Source organism: Choloepus didactylus, chromosome 25 (assembly GCF_015220235.1).
Source record: "Choloepus didactylus isolate mChoDid1 chromosome 25, mChoDid1.pri, whole genome shotgun sequence".
NCBI classification, from domain to species: Eukaryota; Metazoa; Chordata; class Mammalia; order Pilosa; family Megalonychidae; genus Choloepus; species Choloepus didactylus.
The window spans coordinates 4,949,029-4,975,635 of record NC_051331.1 but is presented as its reverse complement, the minus strand read 5'-3'; the positions used below and the strand labels follow the sequence as shown (position 1 = coordinate 4,975,635).

At 38.6% G+C, this 26,607-nt stretch overlaps 1 protein-coding gene and 1 non-coding gene across 7 annotated transcripts in view; one reads left to right on the top strand and one right to left on the bottom strand.

Moving 5' to 3' along the window:
- Positions 1-2,800: 2,800 nt before the first annotated feature.
- Positions 2,801-2,907, bottom strand: LOC119520665. Its single transcript, XR_005214205.1, has one exon. It is a non-coding gene; the product is annotated as a U6 spliceosomal RNA (small nuclear RNA).
- Positions 2,908-8,395: 5,488 nt separating this feature from the next.
- The window catches only part of LOC119520248 (zinc finger protein 596-like), a 31,383-nt gene continuing 13,171 nt past the window's right edge, over positions 8,396-26,607 (top strand). For 2 of the 6 annotated variants that reach the window (XM_037817948.1, XM_037817943.1), the window contains exon 1: positions 8,407-8,610. The gene's annotated coding sequence lies outside the window, so the exon portion shown is untranslated. Of the gene's footprint in view, positions 8,611-10,517; positions 10,629-26,607 lie in introns of all 6 variants that reach the window. The other 4 variants (XM_037817945.1, XM_037817944.1, XM_037817947.1 and 1 more) reach the window with 4 other exon arrangements.

The window sequence follows — 26,607 nt, the reverse complement described above, 5'->3', positions numbered from 1 at the left end:
TTTTCTCTTGCTGCTTTCAGAATTCTCTCTTAGTCTTTGACATTTGAAAATCTGATTAGTAAGTGTCTTGGAGTAGGTTTCTTTGGATCAATTTGGTTTGGGGTGCTCTGGGCCTCTTGGACCTGTAATTTTATGTCTTTCATACGAGTTGGGAAATTTTCATTATTTCCTCTATTATTCCTTCTGCCTTTTTTCCTTCTGTTTTTCTTCTGAGACACATATAACATGTATATTCATGTGTTTCATGTTGTCTTTCAGTTCCCTGAGACCAGCTCATATTTTTCCATTCTTTTCCCTATCTGTTCTTTTGAGCGCAGGATTTCAGATGTCTCGGCCTCCATGTCATTGATCTTTCCTTCTGCCTTTGTAAGTCTGCAGTTTTATGTCTCCATTGTGTTTTTCATCTCTTCCCTTGTGTCTTTCATTCCCTTAAGTTCTGCCATTTGTTTTTCAAGCTTATGAATTCGTTCTTATGATCACCCAGTGTCTTCCTTATATCCTTTATCTCTTTTGTCACATTCTCCCTCATTTTGTTGACTTAAGAGATTTGTTGAACATCTATAATTAATTGTTTCAATTCCTGAATCTCAGTTGAAATGTTAGTTTCTTCCTTTTACTTGGCCATATCTTTCCATTTCCTGATGTGGCTCATTATTATGCTGTCTTGACATGTGGATTTCTTGATTGGTTTATTCTGGAGGTTGTTTTTTTTTTTTTTTCTCTTCTACATACAGTTTTCTTGTTGGGTGACTTGGATTTCTATCTTTTTTTTTTTGTTTCTCTCCCTGGCCAGTTGTCAGATTTGTTCTGCCCCCCAGTCTTCTCTCCAAAATCAGATGCCCACCATGACCTGCCACAGGGATGGGAGGTAAGCACTGGGCACTGCAGCATATTTACTGTGACTGGTAATACAAATCTGCTGGCTTCCAGAGATGATCAGTTTTCCACCAGCTAGCAAGACCTGGGTTTGATTTGGGGCCCTTCTTTAACAGTTGGGTCTTCCCTATTTCTCAGCCAAAACAGGGCTTTGTTTCCATACAGGGCATATAGACTAGCTTCTGTATTCCTGTGCCAGTTTAGATATATTATGTCTCCCAGAAAAAAGCCATGTTCTTTGCTGCAATCTTCTGGAGACAGATGACTTCAAGTTGATTAGGTTGGAGCCTTTTGATGATTTCCATGGAGATGTGCCTTGTAACACTTTTGATTAGGGTATGATCTGTTGATTGGATTGTATCCATGGACATGTGGCCCCACCCACTCAGCTTGGTTCCTGATTTAATTACTGGAGCCCTATAAAAGCTGAGATATAGAAGGACTTCAGAGCATCTACAGCTGAGAGACATTTTGAAGATAGCCATTGAAAGCTGCAGCTGAGACAGACATTTTGGAGAATGCCATTTTAAAATAAAACCTGGGAGCATCAATTCTGAAGGGGACAGTGGTGCTTTTGAACACAACTCCTACTTTTTGAAGGATGTTCCACAAACAAGAAATATTTGGTCTCTGGTGGATGCAGTCCTAAAACAACCAACACAAGAGAGTAAGTCCCTCATTAGAGAAGTCACTTTCCATTGGCAATTCACCACATCTTAGCATTTGTAATTTATTCATCATATCGATTACTGGGAAATTAGGTTTCCTGGCCATTTTAATTTATTCAGGTCTCTCAGAGCTTACAATCTTGTGGGAACAACAAGGTATAAGCAAATAAGCAAAGCAATAACCATATAATTACTTGTTGCCATAAGGCTCTGAAGAAAGCAAAGTTGGGATGCTGGGTGAAGAATAAGGGTGTGGGGAGGAGACAGTCCTCTTCAGATTGAGTGACCCTGCTCACACACTTGTAGATGATATTTGTGCTGAGACAATTAGCAGGAACCACCAGGGACATTCAGAGAGACACAAATTCAGGCAAAAGCGGGTAGTGTGTGTAGAATTCCCCAAATGTGAATGTCCTTGGTATGTTTGAACAGCCTCAGACTTGGTCCTATGGTTAGACGGCAGTAGTACGGTGGGGATTGGTGGGGTGGTAGGTGGAAATGTTAGGTAGAGAACAGTTTTGCAGGATTTTACCTTTTTTGCATGCAAAAGGGTTTGAATTTTATTTGAAATTCATTTAGAACCCAATAAAGAGTTTTAAGCAAGGAAAGGACATGATAAGTTCATGTTTTTTCTAATATCACTATGACTATTATAGATATGGGTAGGAGGTAAGTTTAGAAGCAGGGAGGTTTGGCAAAGGGCTAATCAGTTATGTAGGTGACAGCTGATGGTGGCTTCAACAATAGTAGTGATAGCAGAATTGGAGAATAATGCATATTCCATGCATATTTTGGGTATAGGAATTCCTGATCATTTTTATGTGGGATGTGAAGGAGCAGGAAGATTCAAGGGTTTTGCTAATGTTTCTGACTTAAGTAACTGGCTGGGTGGGAGGGACTTTAATGTTTTAGGAAAGCTAAGGAAGGGACAGATTTGAAGAGAAAAGATAGCATTCCAGAATTTAGTTTTGTAGATTTTTGTGGAATAACCTATTGAAGAAGTTAGTATTTAGTGGATGAGTCTGGAACTCAGAGAAGAGGTAGGGGCTATGGCTCTCCTTTTGGGGGCACCTCTCCATCTGATTAAATGTTTGAGAAAATACAATATACAGAATATAATCAAATGTATGTAAACTTGCTGAAAGAATTTCCTGCTGAGTTTTGATTCCACTTTTACGTCTTATTTTACTTATCTATCAGATTTTTTTTAAATTCAGTTTTATTGAAATACATTCGCACACCATACAATCATCCATAAAAATATGGAACGCTTCACGAATTTGCGTGTCATCCTTGCGCAGGGGCCATGCTAATCTTCTCTGTATCATTCCAATTTTAGTATATGTGCTGCCAAAGCAAGCACTATCTATCAGATTTTTAAAATCTAATTTTCTCATTCACACCCAAGAGTATTTTCAAAATCTAGAATTTATTGAGTCTGCTCCCTCAAGTTACACGTATTTAACCCTACAAGAGTCAGTTATGTGTTACTCACAGCTGGTTTGAGTCAAGAACCTTGAAAAAAGGCTGATATTGTGTAATGGACAGACTCACCCATGGATATAACCCTATGAACTTACTTTCTCATTAATTCCTTTATATATATATACATTTGAGATTGTTTACATACCATACAACTATCCAAAGATCCAAAGTGTACAATCAATTGCCATTGATACCATCATACAGCTGTGCATCCATCACCACAATTAATTTTTTTTTCAATTTTCAGAACATTTTCATTACTCCAGAAAAGAAATAAAGATCAAAAAAAGAGACTCAAATCCTCCCATACCCCTAACCGTGCCCCCTCTATTATTGATTCATAGTTTTGGTATAGTACATTTGTTACTGTTGATGAAAAATGTTAAAATACTATTAAAAACTGTATTATATAGTTTGCAATAGGTATATTTTTTCCTATATGCCTCTCCATTATTACCTTCTAGTTATAATGCCATACATTTGTTCTAGTTCATGAGAGAGATTTCTAGTATTTGTATAGTTAATCATGGACATTGTCCACCACAAGATTCACTGTTTTATACATTCCCATCTTTTAACCTCCAACTTTCCTTCTGGTGACATATGTGACTCTGAGCTTACCCTTTCCACCACCTTCACACACCTTTCGGCACTGTTATTCTCACAACATGCTACCATTACCCCTGTCCGTTTCCAAACATTTAAGTTCCCCCTAGTTGAACATTCTGCTCATAATAAGCAAACACCCCCCCCTTCTTTAGCCTCATTCAATATCCTGATAACTTCTATTTCATGTCTATGAATTTACATATTATAATTAGTTCATATCAGTGAGATCCTGCAATATTTGCCTTTATGTGTCTGTCTTATTTTACTTGACATAGTGCCCTCAAGGTTTCTTCATCAACCCCTTTCTTTTAGGACAGTTTTGTTCACACACCATACATTCCATCCTAAGTAAACAATTGATGGTTCCCTGTATAGTCACGTATTTATGTTTTCACCACCATCACCGCTATTTGTATGAGGACATCTCCATTTCTTCCCCAAAGAGGAGGAAGAGTCAAAGAAGGCAGAGAGACAAAAAAAAAAAAAAAAAGAGAAAGAGAGAGAGAAATAAAACAACAACAACAAAAACACATGACAACTAGAAAGCAACAAAATGCAAGAGAGTATTAACCTAAAGTAGGATAAAGAGTCAGACAACATTACCCATGCCAGGAGTCCCATATCCTTCCCCTATCCCCTCCCACCTCATACGCATTTAACTTTGTTGTATCGCCTTTGTTCTATCAAAGGAAGCATAATACAATGTTCCCATTAATTATAGTCTCTAGTTTGCCTTGATTGCATTTTCCCCCCAACCCCACCCTATTTTTAACATCTTGCAATGTTGACATTCATTTGTCCCAGTCTTTACCCTTCATCTTTTGTTCTGGTGTCCCACATGGTCCCAACCTTCCTCTTTCAACCATATTCACAGTCATCCTTGTTCAGTGTACTTACATTGCTGTGCTACTATCTCCCAAAATTGTGTTCCAAACCTCTCACTCTTGTCTTTTCCTTTCTGTCCGCAGTGCTTCCTTTAGTGTTTCCTGTAGAGCAGGTATCTTTTTCACAAATTCTGTCATTGTCTGTTTGTCTGAGAATATTTTAAGCTCTCCCTCATATTTTAAGGACAGTTTTGCAGGATATAGGATTCTTGGTTGATGGTTTTTTTATTTCAGCATCTTAAATATACCACCCCACTACCTTCTTGCCTCCAAAATACTTTCTATTGAGAAATCTGCATAGTCTTATCAAGCTTCCTTTGTATGTGATGGATCACTTTTCTCTTGCTGCTTTCAGGATTCTCTCTTTATCTTTGACATTTGATAATCTGATTAATTAGTGTCTTGGTGTGGGCCTATTCAGATTTATACTGTTTGGGGTATGCTGCACTTCTTGGATCCATAAGTTTATGTCTTTCATAAGAGATAGGAAATTTTCATTGATTATTTCCTCTATTATTGCTTCTGCCCCTTTTCCCTTCTCTTCTCCTTTGGGAACACTGATGACACATACATTCTGGATTTTCACTTTGTCCTTAAGTTCCAGGAGATGTTGCTCATATTTTTCTATTCTTTTCTCTGTTTGTGTGTGTGTGTGTGTGTGTGTGTGTGTGTGTGTGTGTGTGTAGGCTTTCAGGTGCCTTGTTCTCCAGTTCCTGAGTGTTTTCTTCTGCCTCTTGAGATCTACTTTTGTATGTTTCCATTGTGTCTTTCCTTTCTTGTGTTGTGCCTTTCATTTCCATAGACTCTGCCAGTTGTTTTCTCAAACTTTCAATTTCTACCTTATGTACACCCAGTGTTTTCATTATATGGTCCATCTCTTTTGCCATATCCTCCCTAAACTTTTTTGAATTGACTTAGTATTAATTGTTTAAGTTCCTGTATCTCAGTTGAAGTGTAAGTTTGTTCCTTTTACTGAGCCATAACGTCATTTCTCTTAGTGTAGGTTGTGGTTTTCTGTTGACCAGGCATGGTTTCCTTGGTTATCCCAATCATGTTTTCCCAGACCAAAACAGGCTCTGGTCCTAGAAGGAAGAAATATTCAGTATCCAGTTTCCCTGAGGGTGTGTCTTAGAAGATTGATACACCCTGTGAGGCCTCAGGTCACTGTGCTTTTCTGCCCAGCAGGTGGCACCTGTCAGCCTGTAACTCCAGACTGGTGTAAGGAGGTGTGGCCCATGGCTGTTTTCCCCAGGCTCTGGGGTCTGGTTCTGAATGGAAAGTGGGTAGTAGAGCTGGGCCCTGCCCCTTTCCTCTTAGGGAAATAGGCCCTGTAGGGAGAGGTCATTAGCATTTCAATGGTCTCTCTCTCTCTGCCTGTGCTATCTCCACCCTTGTCTGGGAACCAAAAATGGACGAGGCTTTCTCCACTGAGCTGAAACAGGAACAGAAAGCCCCCTTCAGGGCCAGACTGGCTTTCCAAGGTCAGTCTTCACCCAAAGCCGCATGCCCAAATTGTTTTTAATGCTTAAGAATGCTATTTAGAACTTGATAACTTCTTAATTTTCTTAGATTTCTCACTTATGTTGTTTCCCATTTCAAAAAAAAAAAGCACTTTTTAGATAACTTAAGGTAAAACAGGACAAGACATAATACAAAACAAAATTTTAACCAAACCACAAACAAAACCAAGACCAAGAATCAAAGCCAAGTCCTAGGCAACCAAGTCTTTCCAGAAATCTGAAACTTCCATTGTAGTAGAGATATTATTCTGTTAATTTCAACATTGTATCTTTGATATCTAGCACCAAGCCTAGTACATAGCAGATGCACAATAGATAAACATTGTCATGGTAGCAGTATGTTATGCCCACACTTCAGGACCCTTAGCAGATGCTATCAGTGCCCCAGTCACATCCCTTAACCCACCCAGGATATCTACACACAGATCTCTTATAAGCCTGCAGATTTCTGCATTTCTTTGTTGAAGGGCAAAACTTTGACTAGTATTTATTGACTTTGACTAGTGTTTATGATTTCTATGTTCCAGAAATAAAGGAGAGAGAAAGATAGAAGCAAATTAAGTGGTCTGACTTTGCTGTCATTGAATTTATGGTTCTGTTAAACATGAAACCCTTTATAGAGTACAATATGAAACTTTCTGTACCCAAGTGCTAGTTTTTCCCTAAGAAATGGATAATTGTGACTTGAAAACTCAGAGCAGAGGTTTGTAGACTTTGTCTCCTTGTACCATTCACTGAGGGGAACCTGTGAGTAAAAGGCAAGATGGAATGAGTGGGCAGGATGTGGAATGGCTTAAATCCATTTCACACTCTGCTCTTTAGAAGGGGAATGTATAACAAGACACTTTAATGTCATTTATTTTGTACTGCCACAGCCAAGAGAACCATTAAATTAAGAATGACATAAAACAGCCTACTGCAGAGATCCAACACAGCTCATCAAGGCTTCTTATTCTTCTTCCTGCCTTCTTGAGTAGTTTGAATTTTCCTGTCTGTTGTTCCTCACCTTCAATTTGAATTCAATTCAACTAACGTTTATTGAGCAGCAAATATGTAGTAGTACCTGTGCTAGGCACTGTAATGAATTTGAAAATAGATATGTTTGAAGCATACCTACATTAGTAATGGAGATGGACAATTGTTATAACACTAAGTGTTTATTTGTAATAAATACTAAAGCAATGGAGAGGAAGAATATGGTTTAGAGAAGAAGCAGGGATGTCTTTCTGGAGAAAGAAAATTCCAGCTGGGCACTGAAGCACAGGATGTGGATTTGGGCCTATATCAATGTGGATATAGGGTTTTTAGGTGGAGAAGGGGATTGCGAAAGTAAGGCACAGATAACAAGATATAGCCAGGAGAAGACTGGGGTGACCAGAATATGTTGGGTTTGCAGTTTGCATACTGGAAAAAAAGGGTCTGATGTGAATGCCAAACTCCTCAGGATCCCCTTATTAGCCAAAGGGGGCAGGGACAGAGCAAAGACCTTTTGACAAGGGGATTATAATAACAGGAATGTTTGGGTGCAAATAATAGAAACTTGATCCAAGCTGTTTTGAGCAAAAAAGGAACATGTTATGATTAGGCCTGGCTGGTCTCAGGTGCTCAGATGATGCTGTCAGGTAACTTGCTCCATCTTCGGGCTTAGCTGGCATCTGGGTTGTTTTCATATTCAGGCAGCAAATGATCACCAGCAGCTTCTGATATATATACTCTCAGCTTACACTGGAGGGAGGGCTTCTATGTTTCTTTGCTCCAGAAAAAAAGCAATCATGGTCTCAAGTCTCCTTGGCCTGGAATAAATCATATGCCCATTTTGAACCAATCACCATGGCAGGGAGGCAGGGCTGGATACACAGTTTGCAAAACCCAGTGCAAAATAAAAATGTGGGGCAATTTGCAAAAGAGCAGGAGAAAAATGCCATTAAAGATACTAAAATATAAAGCTATTTCATTTATTCTGCATTCTCTCTGCAGGATGTGTTAGATTTAGGTCCTGGGCCCTCACCCTATCCCCACCCTTAGGTATTTTAGAGCCACCACCCTGCCCCACCCTAGGAACCCTGCAGGTCTGCAATAAGCCACTGCCCCCACCCTTAGGAATCCTAAACATTTAAAATTTTAAACTTTCCCGCTCCCAAGCCCCTGCTCTCAAACCAGCCAATGGAAATCTGCCAACTACCCCCTTTCCCAAATGCAGCCACTGACAGACAGCAAACCTAAACCTAGCAGCCTCCCCATCCCTGGAAAAAGAACTTTCCCTGTCCTCCCACCAGTGTAAATTAACCTTCTCTTCCTCTTCAGCCTGGCGCGCTGTGACGTCATGAGGCTGCGCCGAGCGACGATCCCAGATCCCGGAAGTGCCCCTGCTCCAGTTTTGGCGCCGGACCTGGGACCCAGGGTCTGAACAAGGTGCTGCTCTGTGGGTTCCTGGACCCCTGAGGTGGGACATTCGCGAGTCTCAGCTCCGTGACCGACGGAGAGACTTTCCTCCTAGAACTGGATGAGAGGGTTTCTTGCCCCCCATGTCCAGGACCCCGAGGGCTGCTGCTGCAGATAACAGGTTTGGTGAGTGAGTGTGGACGACTCATGGGCTGGTACAAGCCTTGGTCTAGTTTCTCCGGTTCTTGGTCTTGTCTTCTGTTTGTTTGTGGGCTGTTTGTTTCTTCTTGAGTGTCACATAAACTGCTGGAGCTGTAAGTGGGAGACTGCACTTGGTTTGGGTGCCCAGTGGCACATAAATTTATACCAAAGCTGTTTTTGGAGGGTGAAGCCCCAGGCATGGGGGATTAGCCATTGGGACTTGGTTTGGAAGGAAGCAGCCCCTGGCATTAAGGGAGGTCACGAATTTGGGTGCCTAGGTTTTGGTTATTTGGGTGCTCAGTGGCACATAAAGCCATTGAGACTTGGTTGCCTAGGACTTGGCTTTGATTCGTGGTCTTGGTTTTGTTTGTGGTTTGGTTAAAATTTTGTTTTGTGTTATGTCTTGTCCTGTTTTACCTTAAGTTATCTAAAAAGTGTTTTCTTTTTTTTGAAATGGGAAACAACATAAGTGAGAAATCTAAGAAAATTAAGAAGTTATGAAGTTCTAAATAGCATTCTTAAGCATTAAAAACAATTTGGGTATGAGCCCATGACAAAAACAAACAAACAAACAAAAAACAACAACAAAGCCTAAAACGTTTATGCAAAGTAATTTGGCTTAAGTATAAATTAGAGGATGGCCACAAGTGGCCAAGCCAGGGATCAATAAAATATATTGTTATTTTGCAACTAAATTTATTTTGCAAGAAAATGAACAAATAAGATAAAATTCTATATGTGCAGTGTTTGATGACTCTATCTTAGTATAAAAAGTTCCAAGGAAAATGTTTCAGGCATTGTGTTTAAACAGCCAGCCAACCCCCTAGCCTCTCCTTAAAAGCCCCAGAGTAAATAAAACCCTAGCCCCCAGTATAAAACAGTGCTGGTTAAGATTCCCAGCCCGCAGGTGGTTGAGGCTTTTGAACTCCAGGCAGAAACTTTGGTGGCTGAGATTTCTAGACCCAGGATGGGTCCTGTGCCCCCGATCCTGCTAGAGTTTGCAATTTTTGCACTTCCCTTTCCCTCCCCACCCCCCAGAGCCTACAACTTAGCCACTCCCTCCTCTTCCTCTCCCTCCAACACCTTGTCAGAAAGCTGAGAACCAGCCCCTCATGCCTATGAATTCCCTGAAATGGCCTTCCCACCTCATATCGTGAGTGATGTGAACTTCAGGCAGGGTGTCTCTGCCTCTGGAGGACACAGGCAGGGACAGTGTCTTTTCCCACAAGGGCCAGCTGAGATAGACACAAGGTGTGAGCAATCTCCTGTCTCTACCCCAGATCTACACAACTGGAAGAACTGGGTCCCCAGTTATCAAGAGGATCCGAGGAAAATGAAAAATGTGTTTAACTTAATTTTTGTAATGCATAATCCTAAGTGGGCTGATACAGAAACTTTGTTAAATGTGCTATAACCTCAAAAGAAAGGAGAATTAGAAATAAAAGTGCTCAATTATGCTAATTCTTTAACCAATGATAAACCAGAAAGTCCAGTTCATGCCCCAGGAAATCTGAGTATTCCACAAGTAGATCCCCTATTGGGACCCAAGTAAACAAGCTGGCAGAACAAAATTAGATCACTATAAAGCTTGCATAATTGTGAGACTAAGAAATGGAGTTCATGAACAAAATAACTTCAATAAAATTCAGGAGGTTGTCTAACAGCTGGATGAAAATCCATCCATGTTTTGAGAACGATTATTCAAAGCTTACCTAAAATTTACTAATATAAGCCCAAAGGACCCAATAAATCAATGCAATGTAATTCAGTCTTTTATTTGTCAGACTGCCCCTGACATTCATCAGAAATTACAGAAAGTTAAGGTGGCCTTAAGTTACCAATCTCAGCACTGGCGAAAATTACATATAATGTTTTCTATAATTGTAATGCAGCTCAAGGAAAGGTCCAAAAGAAAGCTATTACCTACAAAGCTAACTGGGATACTGATGTCTTAAAAACATTCCTGAATAGAAGTTTTCATCAGCAAAAGGAGTCTGAGAAAGGTAAAACCCCCAGGGCCCCAAGGAAACTGCTGGGCCTACAGCATATGCATATTGCAGGGGGGAGGGAGTTTGGAAATGGGGATGTCCCAGCTTGATGCAAAGGGAAACAAGGGACCCCAGCAATCCAGTGTCCACAGCTGACTGGAGACAGGAGAGTGAACTTAGTGATTAGGCCCATCCTGATCCCCACAAAGAACCTTGGATCGCAAGGTCTCCAAGTGGGTAAGAACTTAGTAAAATTTCTGGTAGACAGGAGACTTAATTGCACTTGAAAGGAATCAGTCCTTGTTATAAGCATGTCTGAAGTTGCTAATGTTTCCCAGCATCAGCAATGCCAAACTGGAAAAAGGTCAATTGACTTATAAATTTCTTTACAAGGTCCCCCCCCTTCACTGCTCTCTCTCTCCCCCTCTCTCTGAAATGAATTTACAAGTTCTGACTCCAGGAGCAGGCCTACAAACTGCATTGAAAGATCCAGGCAAACCACAACTGCCTAAGGAAGAAGAGTTGTGAAATAGCCAGAGATGTATCAGAAGTCACATTAAGATTGCAGCCATACATGATTCCAACACATTCAAACAATGTCCGCCTAGATGAAGAGAAGAGAGGGCATTTTTGCCACCAATTAAAAGATTTTAGAATAAGGACTAATAACAACAAAAACTCAAAGTTACAAATTTGTCCAGAATTTAAGAGTTATAAATTCAATGTTAGAAAACATACATCCCATAATATCTAATCCGTATACTCTCCTCACCTATATTTCTGATGCATATACTTAGTTTGACATTAAAAAATGCCATTTATTGCATCCCAATAAATAAAGACTCACAAAAACTCTTTGCATTTGAATGAGAAGAACTTGACTTAGAAATAAAACAGCAGTGTAGTTAAAGTATGCTACCACGAAGTTTCAAAAATGCAAGTCTTTTCCAGAAATGTTCAGGGAGTAAAGCTCCACAGCAGATTTTTCTAAGGCAGACCATTTGGCAAGTGGCCATGCCAAAGAACAAAAAGAAACTCAGAATTCTTAGGTATAAGTGGCTGTTGTCAACTGTCAATACCAAATTTTGGATTGATAGCCAAACCTCTATATCTGGACATGAAGAGAAATGAAAAACAAACAAACAAAAAAACCTTAAAATGGACACAAGAAGGTACAATTGCCTTTCAGAGTTTAAAGGCAAATTAATATCAGCTCCAGCCTTGGGCTCCCTGATCCCATTAAGAAATTTAACCTGTCTGTCCATGAAAAGCAGGGCATGACTTACAAGTTACTTTTGGAAATATATAGGACCAGTGGTTTGTTTGTCAAAACAGTTTGACACTGTAGCCCAAGAATAGCCTGCTGGCCCGAAGCAGTGGCAATCACTTGTGAACTCTTATGAGAAACAAAAAGTTTACTTTGAACTCCCCACGTGTCCTTACTGTTTTTTTTTTCTTTTTAATTTTTATTGGGATTGTTCAGATACCATACAATTATCCAAAGATCCAAAGTGTATAATCAGTTGCCCCTGGTACCCTCATACAGCTGTGTATCCATCACCGCACTTAATTTTTGTTCAATTTTTAGAAACTTTTCATTATTCCAGACAAGAAGTAAAGTAAGAGATGAAAAAAGAAAAAGAAAAAAAAAAAGAAAAGGAAACTCAAATCCTCCCATATCCCTAACCAACCCCCCTCAATTGTTGACTCGTAGTGTTGGTATAGTACATTTGTTACTGTCTATGAAAGAATGTTGAAATACTATTAACTGTAGTATATAGTTTGCAATAGGTATATATTTCTTCCCTATATGCCCCTCTATTATTAACTTCTAGTTGTATTGTCATACATTTGTTCTGGTTCATGGAAGAGTTTTCTAATATTTGTACAGTTAATCATGGACATTGCCCCCACCATAGGATTCAGTTTTATACATTCCCATCTTTTGACCTCCAACTTTCCTTCTGGTGACATATATGACTCTGAGCTTCCCATTTCCACCTCATTCATGAACCATTTGGCACTGTTAGTTATTCTCACATCTTGCTACCCACACCTCTGTTCATTTCCAAACATTTAAGTTCATCCTAGTTGAACATTCTGCTCATACTAAGCAACCGCTCCCCATTCTTAAGCCTCGTCCTATATTTTGGTACCTTATATTTCATGACTATGAGTTTACATATTATAATTAGTTCTTATCCATGAGACCCTGCAATATTTGTCCTTATGTGTCTGGCTTATTTCACTCAGTATATATTGCCTTTGAGGTTTTGTCATCAGCCCATTTTTGTTTTTTTTCAGATGGTTTTGTTCACTCACCATACATTCCATCCTAAGTAAACAATCAGTGGTTCTCTGTATGGTCACATATTTATGTGTTCACCACCTTCACCACTGTCTATATAAGGGCATCTACATTTCTTCCACAAGGCAGAAGGGAGAGTCAAAGAAAGTAGAGAGGCGAAAGAAAGAGGAAAAAAAATGACAGCGAGGAAGTAGCAAAAGGAAAAGTAACCTTAAATCAAAATAGAGTAAAGAGTCAGACAACACCACCAATGTCAAGTGTCTAACACACCTCCCCATCCCCCCCTCTTATCTGCATTTACCTTGGTATATCATCTTTGTTACATTAAAGGAAGCATAATACAATGATTCTGTTAGTTACAGTCTCTAGTTTATGTTGATTGCATCCCTCCCCCAATGCCTCCCCACCTTTAACACCATGCAAGGTTGACGTTTGCCCATTCTCCCACATAAAAGAACATATTTGTACATCTTATCACAACCATTGAACACTCTAGATTTCACCAAGTTACACAGTCTCAGTCTTTATCTTTCCTCATTTCTGGTGTCTCACATGCTCCCAACCTTCCTCTCCCAACCATACTTATGGTTATCTTTGTTCAGTGTACTTACATTGTTGTGCCACCATCTCCCAAAATTGTGTTCCAAACCACGCACTCCTGTCTTCTCCTATCATTCTGTAGTGCTCCCTTTAGTATTTCCTGTAGGGTGGGTGTCTTGTTCACAAAGTCTCTCATTGTCTGTTTGTCGGAAAGTATTTTGAGCTCTCCCTCATATTTGAAGGACAGCTTTGCTGGATATAGGATTCTTGGTTGGTGGTTTTTCTCTTTCAGTATCCCAAATATATCACACCACTTCCTTCTTGCCTTCATGGTTTCTGCTGAGAGATCTGCACATAGTCTTATTAAGCTTCCTTTGTATGTAATGGCTTGCTTTTCTCTTGCTGCTTCCAGGATTCTCTCTTTGTCTTTGACCTTTGATAATCTGATTATTAAGTGTCTTGGTGTAGGCCTATTCAGATCTCTTCTGTTCGGAGTACGCAGAGCTTCTTGGATCTGTAAGTTTATGTCTTTCATAAGAGATGGGAAATTTTCATTATTTCCTCTATTATTGCTTCTGCCCCCTTTCCCTTCTCTTCTCCTTCTGGGACACCAATGATACATACATTATTGAACATTCTTTCATCCTTAAGTTCCCGGAGACATTGCTCATATTTTTTTCATTCTTTTCTCCATCTCCTCCTTTGCATGTAGGCTTTCAGGTGTTTTGTTCTCCAGTTCCTGAGTGTTTTCTTCTGCCTCTTGAGATCTGCTGTTGTATGTTTCCATTGTGTCTTTCATCTCTTGTGTTGTGCCTTTCATTTCCATAGATTCTGCTAGTTGTTTTTTGAACTTTCGATTTCTGCCTTATGTATGCCCAGGGTTTTCTTTACAGTCTCTATCTCTTTTGTGAAATATTCTCTAAACTTTTTGAATTGATTTAGTATTAGTTGTTTAAATTCCTGTATCTCAGTTGAAGTGTACGTTTGTTCCTTTGACTGGTCATAGCTTCGTTTTTCTCAGTGTAGGTTGTAGTTTTCTGTTGTCTAGGCATCTGAGCTCCTAGGCCACCTCAGTCAGGTTTTCCCAGATGAGAACAGGCTCAGGTCACAGAAGGAGGAAATATTCAGTATCTGGTTTCCCTGATGGTTTTTCTTAGAGGATTGATACACCTGTGCTTTTCTACCTGCAGGTGCACCTGTCAGCCTGTCACCGGCTGGTGTAAGAGGGAGTGGCCTGTGGCTCTCCTCCCCCAGGCTTTGGGGTCTGGTTCTGGAAAAGCAGGCAGTAGAGCTGGGCCCCTCCCTTTCCTCTTGGGAAGCTATGCCCCCTCCAGAGAGGTAACTTGCATATCAATAAGTTCTTTGTTTTTCTGACTCTGCTGATCAAAGTGTTTTGATTTTAAAATGGCTGAGGCTGTCTTTACTGCAAAGTACTGCATGCTGAAAATGGCTGAGGTTTTCTCCACAGAGAGAGAAAGGGACAGAAAGGCTCCCAGGTTCACCCATCAGCCAGAGATAGCACCCGATCCTCTGGGCTCCCCATCCTGAGACAGATATGTCCCCCAACTCTCCCAAGGTCAGTTGTCACCAAAAGCCTCTGTCTGCTTGTTGGGGATTCGCTGTCTGTATTGAGCAGTTAACATTAAAACCCCAGTTGGAGCTGGGCTGAGAGAGTGCTGCTCTCTAGCACCACGAGGCTTCCATGAGGGAGGGGCTCTCGGCTCTCAGCGCAGGTCCGCAGTTTTACTTACAGATTTTATGCTGCAATCTTGGGCATTCCTCCCAATTCAGGTTGGTGGATGATGAGTGGACAGTCACATTTGTCTCCCTGCAGTTATTCCAGGTTATTTACTAGATTTTTTGGTCATTTATGAATTGTTCCGGGGAGGAGTAACAGTCCTCCACTCCCCTCTATGCTACCATCTTAGCTCCTCCCCGTCCTTACTGTTTTGCAGCAAAATGCAGACAGTGGCGCACAATGGAGAAACTAAGTCCTTATCAGGCAGCACTGCTGAACAATCTTGAATGTCATCTTACAGAAAGGAAAATATTCAGTAGCAAATACTGCCTCTCCCACCAGAAATATCAGTACAAAGGGTAGGACTAAGTGCTCTCATAAGTGCCCTCCAGTTAAACACAAGATCATCTATCTGCACAGATTTAAGATATTCTTTTCCTAAAATGCATGTGCACAAAACAATTTTAAAAAACATGGTCAAATAACTGCAGCCAACAAAAACATAAAATATATAGATTTAAATTTTAAGTTGTTAAATGTGGTAATGCATCCCAAGAAATTAGTCATCTACTGCAAAGGACATCTATCCATGAATAATCAAAGACCTAAATGGTGAAAAAAACTAGGAAATAGATTCATGGTTGAGCCAAAAGTCCTTGGAATCTTTAAGTATTTGTTAGAGCCTAAAGACCCTAGGGAAAATTAACCAAGGTACAAAATAAAAATTATTCTTGTCTTGAGCCCCAGGTTGGGCGCCAATTTTCATGGGTTGGTCTCTTTATAGTTCAAACCTATGCTCTCTGTTAGAAAAGGCCTGAGCCTTATCAGGTCAACATTCAGTTGGTTTGGGCTTCATCAAGTAACCTCCCACTCAGTTAAGAGCATAGGGACAGAAAATAGTTTATAAGTAAAGAGCACACACGGCAAGAATTTAACTTCAACACATTTTTACTAAAGGAGCACTTAAGGTAAAAGGACAAGTTTGCAATGTAAAAATTATTTGATACATTACAAAGTCTGGGAGCCCATGCTCCTCCAGATGCAGCTGGACATGAAATCAGAGGGCTCTCCCCTTTCTGAGTTAACAGATTATTTATAGCGTTTTTGATTTAGAGTACATTTAATTAAATCACACTCTATTTTGACATTTTAACCATGAGTGGTAAATGATGTGTTGTGAAACATGAGTGACCCACAAAGTGTTCTGATCCACGAATAATTCACAAGTGTCTTGATCCAAGAATGGTTCAAGATCAAAGGAGGGTATCCAGCATTATCAGAGACAGCCTTGAATGTCCACAAAACTCTGCTGTAAATATTTCTACTAATTAAGATATGACTTCTGTAAGAGCAATATAACTTACCTTTTGCTTATATGAAATCTAAAAATTAGAAAAGAGATTGCTATTACTTGTCTCTAACTTACTGATAGTTTTCCTATTTCAGTCTATGATTAGTTTAGCCATTATATCATGTTGATAAACAGACATTTGATTACAACTCTACGCAGCATTGCTACATTACTTACAACTTTTCTGTGATTACAGTAACAGCTGCAGCCCCATGCTGTTTTCTTTTTACACAGAGGACTAGATGATTACATGTTATCTATATCTAAGAAGGTTGAGAGGGCCTTTCTGCTTTTTTGAAAATATCCACAGCTTTTTTAACTGTTTAGCTTCTCCTTCAGTATAATCTTATAATATAGGACTTTAAGGATGTGAATCATCTGTTCCAGTTATTATAGTAACTGCTTTCTACTTTTTATCACTTGGAAATTGTACTTGAGTATTTTAAATAAGCTTCTAAATCAGAAAGAATAACTGATTCTTCACCATCAAAACAGAAAACATTATGTGGTTTATGAGAGCAGCACGGAGAGAAGGAGTCAGCATCTTCAATATCAAATTCCTCAGTGGGGATATTATCCTGTGACAACGGGTCTTTATTTCTTTACACCACTTTGAAAGACAATCTCATGTGCTTTCCCAACAGTCTGAAGAACTCCATTTATCATTGCTTATAGGGCAGATTTGTGGTGATGAGCTACATCAGCTTTGTTTATCAATGTCTTAATCTCTCCCTCATTTTTATTCAGTTTTATTAAGCTGCATTCACGTACCATACAATCATCCACAGTGTACAATCAGTTGTTTTCAGTACCATCACATAGCAGTGCATTCATCACCACAATTTTAAATATTTTCATTATTCAAAAAAATAAGAATAAAAATAAAAGTTAAAATGAACATCTCAATCAGCTCATCCCCTCATCCCTCCCTATTATTCATTTAATTTTTGTCCCCATTTTTTCTACTCACCTGTCCATACACTGGATAAAGGGAGTGTGAGCCACAAGGTTTTCACAATCACACAGTTACACTGTGTAAGCTATCTAGTTATACAGTAATCTTCAAGATTACATGTTACTGGTTTGCAGTTCAACAGTTGCAGGTATTTCCTTCTAGCTCTTCTGGTACACTGAGAACTAAAAAGAGATAACTACGTAATGCATAAGATTTACCTGCAGCATGACGTCTCAGCTGAAGGCAGATGGAGCGGTAGCCCCACCCTTCCGAGTGCTTGCCCAGCAGCCGTGCTCCCTCCAAACACTGGGTGGAGGATCCGGTATCTTCAATCATCGAGGTGGTAGCCGTGCTCTTACCTCCACCCTCATCAGGCATCTGGTTGGAAAGCAGAATTTTAAGCAAGGGTCACCTGTCTAATAGTTTGTGATATCATATTCTTCATTTTTATTTAAGGCCTCATCAGAAGTAGCCTTAGTGTTCATATTTCCACCAATAGTCTCTTCAAAGCAATCTAGGCCTTTTTTCTCAAGAACCTCACAATTCTTGTCTCTTGTCATCACACAATTCAAAAGCTGTATCCAGATTTTTGTTATTTGCAGTGGCAGTTTGCCAGGAAGCTGAAAACAGATATTGAAAAATGGGAATTTATTAGCTTCCAAGCTTACAGTTTTGAGGCCATGAGCGTGTCCAAATCAAGTCCTCAAGGCAATGCTTTCTCCCTGAATGCTGGCTGGTGGGGATCCTGGACCCCTGTCACGTGGCAAGGCACGTTGTAGCATATGATGGTGTCTCTCTTCCCTGCTGGGTTTTCTTGCTTTCAGCTTCTTGCTTCCATAGTTTTCTGTCTCTTTGTCTGAATTACATTATTTTATAAAGGATTCTAGTAAAAGGATTAAGACCCTGGGCCACATCTTAACTGGAGTAACCTCATGAAAACCTCCTTAAAATAAGCTTATACCCACAGGAATGGAATTGCTTTCAGAACAAATTTTCTGGCTTACATACAGTTCCAAACCATCACATTCTGTTCGGTTTCTTTTTAAAATTTCTAAGACTCTTATTGTTTACCTCATATCCTTTAGCATTTTTTCTATAGTTTCCTTCATCTTCTTGAACATTTTGAAGATTTTTTTTCAGGCTTTGTTCCATATACCCACATTCTCATCTTATTCATTGGTAATTTTCTGGATTTTTATCCTTTTCCTTTGTAAGAGCCATCAATTCCTGTTTCTTTCTTCATCTTGTACTCTTGCTGCCCTGTGTACATTTTAATATTTTAGAATGTTAACTCTGGGATTTATTCCCTGAGAAGTCTGTTTCTTGGTATTGAAACCAGTTGGTGATAAGACATATTTTCTTGATCTCAGTCCCCCATCAGAAAAGCCTGCCCAACATGAATGAAGTGTGCAGGGTTTTCCTGTTTTACTTGGCCTCTGTCTTATCCCAGGCTTTCGCTTGTTAGCTGTTTTAGAGTTCTCCTGTTTCAGTTGTCCCCTGTGGTTCCCAGGAGACAGACCTCCTTTCCCAGGTGTTTGATGTCTGCAGGACTTTGTCCAGATTGTTCCAGACTGTCCTAGTTTTTCACAATTCTTTCATTGTCTGAAGCTGCTTATGCCTGGAGGAAAAATTCTTGGAGGAGGGACACCTGAGAGAACTTTCTCAGGTCAGTCTCTCCCAGCAAAAACAGGGCCAAGGGCTCACAAGAATGGTGTGGACCGGCTCCAAGGTGCCCTCAGGTTGGGGATCACAAAGGATGCACAGTCTTACCTCCTTTGTCCGGTGCTTCATTGGTCTGTAGCTAAGGCCTTTTTAATTTGAGGGCTACAAATTGAAAAGTAGTTGACACCATGTGGATGAGATTCCAGGGGAGTGAAATTTCCCATGGAATGAGACAAATCAAGCAAACATATCTGTTTCCTCAAACTGTCATTCAGGAGAGGAGATTTATGACAGAAAGGAGCCAAATTGCACATATAGAATAAAATGGGTTCTTACTATCAGAAAGAAGAGGCATTGCAATTGGTTATGGTACTGTCAAAGTTTGCTAGTAGTTGCCACCGTGGGGATTGACCCCTCCTGAAAAATGCTAGGTGAAATGAGAAAATAAAAATATATCTTTCTCAGTCCCTTGGACTTTGGAGTCATACAAAGTTTCAGTTTCTATCTTTCTTTAATGTTAGAGAAGAAATACATTCTTGGTTTCTCTCTAACTATAGGATTCATGTTTGAAATTATTCATTTACTGTAGAATCATATAATTACAGCCTTAAATAAGGGATCTAGAAAAATTATGTAGCTTGTTTTTAAGAAGCCAGGAAATAATTTTTGTTTATATCCATCAACATATCCTGAAATTTAATCTGTCATTGAAAGGGCGGAATCATAGGACTTTAAAACAGCAAAAAAAAAATTAGATTATTTAATTTATCCCTCTTACTGTCCAGAATGACTGCTCTGAATTTTCTCAGCTGGTTAACTAGGGATGGGGAAGAATTTCAGTATACTACCTCTTCCTTCTATGGATCTTTCTTGGGCTGATACTTCAAAATGATACACTATTTAAAAAAATACATAGTTGAAATGGACACTTACTTGTTATCACCCCAGCCCTGTTAACCTTTTTGGGAATAGGCAATTCCTCTCGCTACCTGCATGGATCAGAGGGAGCCACAATATTTGTGCAATAAAATTCCAGTTTTCTGGCCACAACTGATTTGCTGAAAGGTGGGCATATAAACCAAAATAGTCAAATCAATCATTTCCATAAGAATGTGGAATAAGGTCCAAGAAAGTAACATCAACCTCTTTCTGTTTGGCTGGATATGTAACATAAACACCCTGCAGCTGTTGGTTGCCTATTTTTTTTGCCAAAACAGGGACAACTGATTGCAATAAGATGACTTAAACTGACTGCAGATAAAAAACAAGGATAAGAAGAGAGAGGAAAGATTTCTGGGTTCCTTTTTTCCAGTCTTTGTTTCCATGAGAAGACTTTAGTCTCATAAAAGATTCCCTCATTTGTTTCCACTAGATACAGAATGTTCTGTCTTCTTTTTTTCTTCTTTCATTGTTTTTATAGTTAATGAGAAGTTGAAATTCTCAGATAATTCACATATTGACATTTTGGGTTCTCTCATGCACGTTATATCTCATTTCTTCTTGTCAGAAGACTAAATATATTATTGTCTGTCATTCAAAAAGCATTTCTGTGTGTCAGTTGCTATGGTGGGTGCATTACATCTATTATCTCTAAGGCCTTAAAGAAGGAAAGAATACTGACAATTTAAAGGTACCATTCAGAATTATTAAGTAACTTGTTCAAGATTCCTCATTTCATAAATGACAGAGAAATTTTACATCAATTTCTCCGCCTCTTCCTTAAAAACGTTTTCATTAAATGCCTACTATGTTCCAAGTATTATTTCATTGTTACTGAAGATGCACCAATGAAAAAGATAGACAAGGTCTCAGTTCTCATGGCTTCACATTCTAGTGTAGGATACAGGCAATAAGCAAAAAAGTCAATATAAATATAAGATAGTGGTTAAGGATATAAGAATAAATAAGGAGATAGGAGATAAAAAGTAATATGAGGTTAAGAAATAGTTTAGATTAAAATTATCTAAAAAGCCTCCTTTGCACAAGAACATACATGTAGGGAAGATAGAGCCAGGCTAAAAACTGCAGGACCAGCTTTCCAGGAAGAGGCAACAACAGGTGCAAATGAAGCTCTTGCAGACAGACAAAGCAGTCAATGGAACATGAGAAATCTTTGACAATATATCCACATATGAAAATAGAAGTCCTGTACAGATAGTTAGATTTAACAAGAATTTTACAGACAAGGAAATCTAAATGTCTAATAAACTTATAAAAAGATACTGTCAGTATATTAGAACCACAATATATGTCATTTTACATTTACAGCATTGGCAAATATTTTAAAAGGTATGACATTTTGAAGTGCTGGCAAGGATGTGGAGCAACAGGAACTCATACTCGGCTGGTGGGTGTGTAAAATTAGTTTAATTGCAGTGGAGAACACATTGAATTATCTAGTAGAAATAGTAGGTGCATGAAACTGCAATTCTTACCCAGACATACCCTAGAGAAATTCTAACACATGTGCAAATACAAGAGATAAATATATGAATGTTCATAAGAGTATATTTCTTTTTTTAACTTTTTATTTTGAAACTTTTTCAAACTTATAAAAAAGTTGCAACAATGATACAAAAACAATACAGATATGTGGTTTCCAAATATTGTCTCCTATTTCATAGGCTGCATTTTTGCTTTTCTGACAAGGTCCTTTGATGTACAAAAGTGTTTAATTCTGAGGAGATCCCATTTGTCTATTTGTTCTTCGGGTGCTCATGCTTTGGGTGTAAGGTCTAGGAAACCACCTCCTATCACAAGATCTTTAAGATATTGCCCTACATTTTCTTCTAAGAGTCTTATGGTCTAAGCACTAATGTTTAGGTCTTTGATCCATTTTGAATTAATTTGTGTATAAATTGTGAGATAGGAGTCCTCTTTCATTGTTTTGGAAATGGATATCCAGTTCTCCAAACACTGTCTATTGAAGAGTCTGTTCTGTCCCAGTTGCTTTGGCTTGACTGCCTTATGAAAGATCAGTTGTCCATAGATGTGAGGGTATATTTCTGAACACTCAGTTTGATTCCATTGGTTGGTATATTTATCCTTATTGCAGTACCATGCTGTTTTGAACACTGTAGCTTTGTAATATGTTTCAAAGTCAGGTAGTGTGAGACCTGCCACTTTCCTGTAATCATTGACTAGTTATAGTAGATTTGCTGCAGATTTTTCTGGATTTTCTACATATAGAGTCATATCATCTGCAAACACTGAGTTTTAATTCTTCCTCTCCAATTTGGATCCCTTTTATTTCTTTTTCTTCCTTAATTGCTCCAGCTAGGACTTCCAGTACAATGTTGAATAACAATGGTGACAGAAGGCATCTCTGTCTTGTTCCTGATCTTAGAGGGAAAGCTTTCAGCCTTTCTCCATTGAGTATATTAGCTGTGGGTTTTTCATATATTGCCTTTATCATATTGAAAAAGTTCCAATCTATTCCTATCTTTTGAAGTGTTTCCATCAGGAAAGGATGTTGAATTTTGTCAAATGATTTTTCTTCATTTATCAAGATGATCATGTGTTTCTTCCACTTTATTTTATTTATTAATGTGGTGTATTACATTAAATGATTTTCTTGTGTTGAACCAGCCTTGCATACCTGGAATAAATCCCAACTGGTCATGGTGTATAATTCTTTTAATGTGTTGCTGGATTTGATTTGCAAGTATTTTGTTGAGTGTTTTTGCATCTAGATTCATTAAAGGGATCAATGCACAATTTATGTTTTTGTAGTATCTTTGTCTGATTTTTGTATTAGAGTAATGGTGGCATCATAGAATGAGTTAGGTGGCTTTCTCTTCTCTTCAGTTTTTTTGAAGAGTTTGAACAGGATTGGTACTACTTCTTTCTTGAATGCTTGGTAGAATTCACTTGTGTGAATCCATCTGGTTTTGGGCTTTTGTTTTTTGGGAGCTTTTTGATAACTGACTCAGTCTCTTCACTTGTGATTTGTTTGTTCAGGTCGTCTATTTCTTCTTTAGTCAATCTTGGTTGTTTATGCTTTTCTAGGAAGTTGACCATTTATTTATGTTGTCTAGTTTATGAGCATATAGTTGCTCATAGTATCTTCTCATTATTTCCTTTATTTCTGTGGGGTCACTAGTTTTGTCTCCTTTCCCATTTCTGATTGCATTTATTTGCATTCACTCACTTTTTTTGTTAGCTTATCTAGGGGTTCATTAATTTTATTGATTTTCTCAAAGAACCAACTTCTGGTTTTGTTAATTCTCTCTATTGTTTCCCTGTTTTCAATTTCTTTTATTTCTGCTCTGATCTTTGTTATTTCTGTCTTTCTGTTTGCTTTGGGGTTAGTTTGCTGTTCTTTCTCTAGTTCTTCCAGGTGAACAGTTAATTCCTCAATTTTTGCTCTTTCTCTTTTCTTTTAATATAGGCTTTTAGGGCAATAAATTTCCCTCTCAGCACCCTGTTTGCTGCATCCCATAAGTTTTGATATGTTGTATTTTCATTTTCATTTGCCTCAAAGTACTTCCTAGTTTCTCTTGTAATTTCTTCTTTACCCACTGGTTTTCTAAGAGTGTGTTGTTTAGCCTCCATATATATGTGAATTTTATGACCTTCTGCCTGTTATTTATTTCCAATTTCATTCTATTATGGTCCAAGAAAGTGTTTTGTACAATATCAATATTTTTCTAAATATGTTGAGACTTGCTTTGTGACCCAACATGTGGTCTATCTCAGAGAATGTTCCATGAGCACTTGAGAAAAAAGTGTATCCTGCTGTTGTGGGGTATAATGTTCTATAAATGTCTGTCAAGTCTAGTTCATTTGTCATACAATTCAACATCTCTGTTTCATTTTTGAACTGCTGTCTAGATGTTCTATCCATTGATTAAAGTGGTTAATTAAAGTCTCAACTATTTATTATAGAGGTATCTACTTCTTTCATTGTTCTCAGTGTTTGCCTCATGTGTTTTGGGGCACTTTGACTTGGTGAATGAAGTTATGATTGTAATGTTTTCTTGATGACTTGACCCCTTTATTAATATTTAGTGTCCTTCTGTCTCTTTCAGTTGTTTTTCTTTTGAAGTCAAATTTGTCTGATATTAATATAGCTACTCCCATTTTCTTCTGGTTGTTGTTTGCATGAAATATCTTTTTCCAACCTTTCATTTTCAGCTTATTTTTGTCCTTGTATCTGAAGTGAGTTTCTTGTCAACAGCATATAGATGGATCCTGTTTTTAAATCTATTCTGCCAGTCTATGTCTTTTTATTGGAGAGCTTAATCCATTAACATTTAGTATTATTACTTTAAGGGCACTACTTTCTTCTACCACTTTATCTTTTGGATTTTATGTCATATTTTATTTTTTTTCCTCTGTCTCCTTTTACCCTTCCTGATAATCTTCATTTCTATCCTCTTCTCTCCTGTCTTTTCCTGTCAGTCTGTAGCACTCCCTTTAGTATTTCTTGTAGCACTGGTCTCTTATTCACAAAGTCTCTCAGGGTCTGTTTTTCTGAAAATATTTAATCTCTTCCTCATTTTTGAAGCAAATTTTGCTGGTTATAGAATTCTTGGTTGGCAGTTTTTCTCTTTCAGTATCTTAAATATATCATACCACTGTCTTCTTGCCTCTATGGTTTCTGCAGAGAAATCAGTACATAGCCATCTTGAGCTTCCCTTGTATGTGATGAATTGCTTTTTTCTTGCTGCTTTCAGAATTCTCTGTTTGTCTTTGACATTGGACAATCTGTTCAATAAGTGTCTTGGAGTAAGTCTATGGTGATCTATTCTGTTTGGGGTACACTGTCCTTCTTGAATCTGTAATTTTCTGTCTTTCATAAGAGTTGGGAAATTTTCAGTATTTCTTCTATTATTCTTTCTACCCCTTGTCCCCTCTCTTCTCCTTTTGGGATACCCATAACACATATATTCATGGAGAGAAAGGAGTAAAACTTTCACACTTAGCAGATGACATGATTCTATATGTAGAAAATCCAGAATAATCTACAGCCAAGCTATTAGAACTAAATGAATACAGCAAAGTGGCAGGCTACAAGCTCAACAAGCAAAAAATCTGTAGTGTTCTTATACACAAGTAATGTGCAACAAGAGGAAGAAATCAAGAAAAAAATTACATTTACAATAGCAACCAACAGAATCAAGTATTTAGGAATAAACTTGAAGTCCACAAAAGACCTATACAAAGAAAACTACAAGAAACTGCTACAAGAAATTCTACAGGACTTAAAAAATGGAAGAAAATACTGTGTTCATGGATTGAAAGATTATAATTAAGATGTCAATTCTGTCTAAACTGATTTATAGATTGAATGCAATACCAATTAAAATCCCAGCAACTTACTTTCCAGAAATAGAAAAACCAATAACCAAATTTATTTGGAAGGGCAAGGTACCCTGCATAGCCAAGAATATCTTGAGAATGAGGAAGGAAGTGGGAGGTCTCACACTACCTGACTTTGAAACATATTACAAAGCTGCAGTGGTCAGAACAGCATGGTACTGGCATAAGGATAGGTATACTGACCAATGGAATTAAACTGAGTGTTCAGAAATAGACCCTCTCATCTATGGACAATTGATCTTTTATAAGGCAGTGAAGCCAAAGCAACTGGGATAGAGCAGCCTCTTCAATAAATGGAGTTTGGAGAACTGGATATGTGTTCTAATTTGTTAATGCTGCCAGAATGCAAAACACCAGAGATGGATTGGCTTTTATAAAAGGGGGTTTATTTGGTTGTGTAGTTATAGTCTTAAGGCCATAAAGTGTCCAAGGTAACACATTAGCAATTGGGTACCTTCAGTGGAGGATGGCCAGTGGTGTCCAGAAAACCTCTGTTAGCTGGGAAGGCATGTGGCTGGCATCTGCTCCAAAGTTCTGGTTTCAAAATGGCTTTCTTCCAGGACATTCCTCAAAAATGTCACTCTTAGTTGTTCTTGGGGTGTTTGTCCTTTCTTAGCTTCTCCAGAGCAAAAGTCTGCTTTCAAGAGCCGTGTTCAAACTGTCTCTCATCCACAGCTCCTCTCAGCTCCTGGGCATTCTTCATAGTGTCCCTCTTGGCTGTAGCAAGCTCACTCCTTCTGTCTCAGCTTATATATTGCTCCAGTAATCAAGGCCTATGCTGAATGGGTGGGGCCACACCTCCATGGAAATTTTCTCGTCAGAGTTATCACCTACAGTTGGGTGGGGCACATCTCCATGGAAACAATCAAAGAAGTCCAATCTAATCAGCACTAAAATGTCTGCCCCACAAGATTGCATCAAAGAATATGGATTTTTCTGGGGGATATAATACATTCAAACTGGCACAATATCTATTTCCAAAAGAATGAAAGAGGACTCCTATCTCACACCTTATCCAAAAATTAACAATGGATCAAGGACCTAAACATTGTGCTAATACCACAAGACTCTTAGAAGAAAATGTAGGGCAGTATCTTAAAGATCTTGTGATGGGAG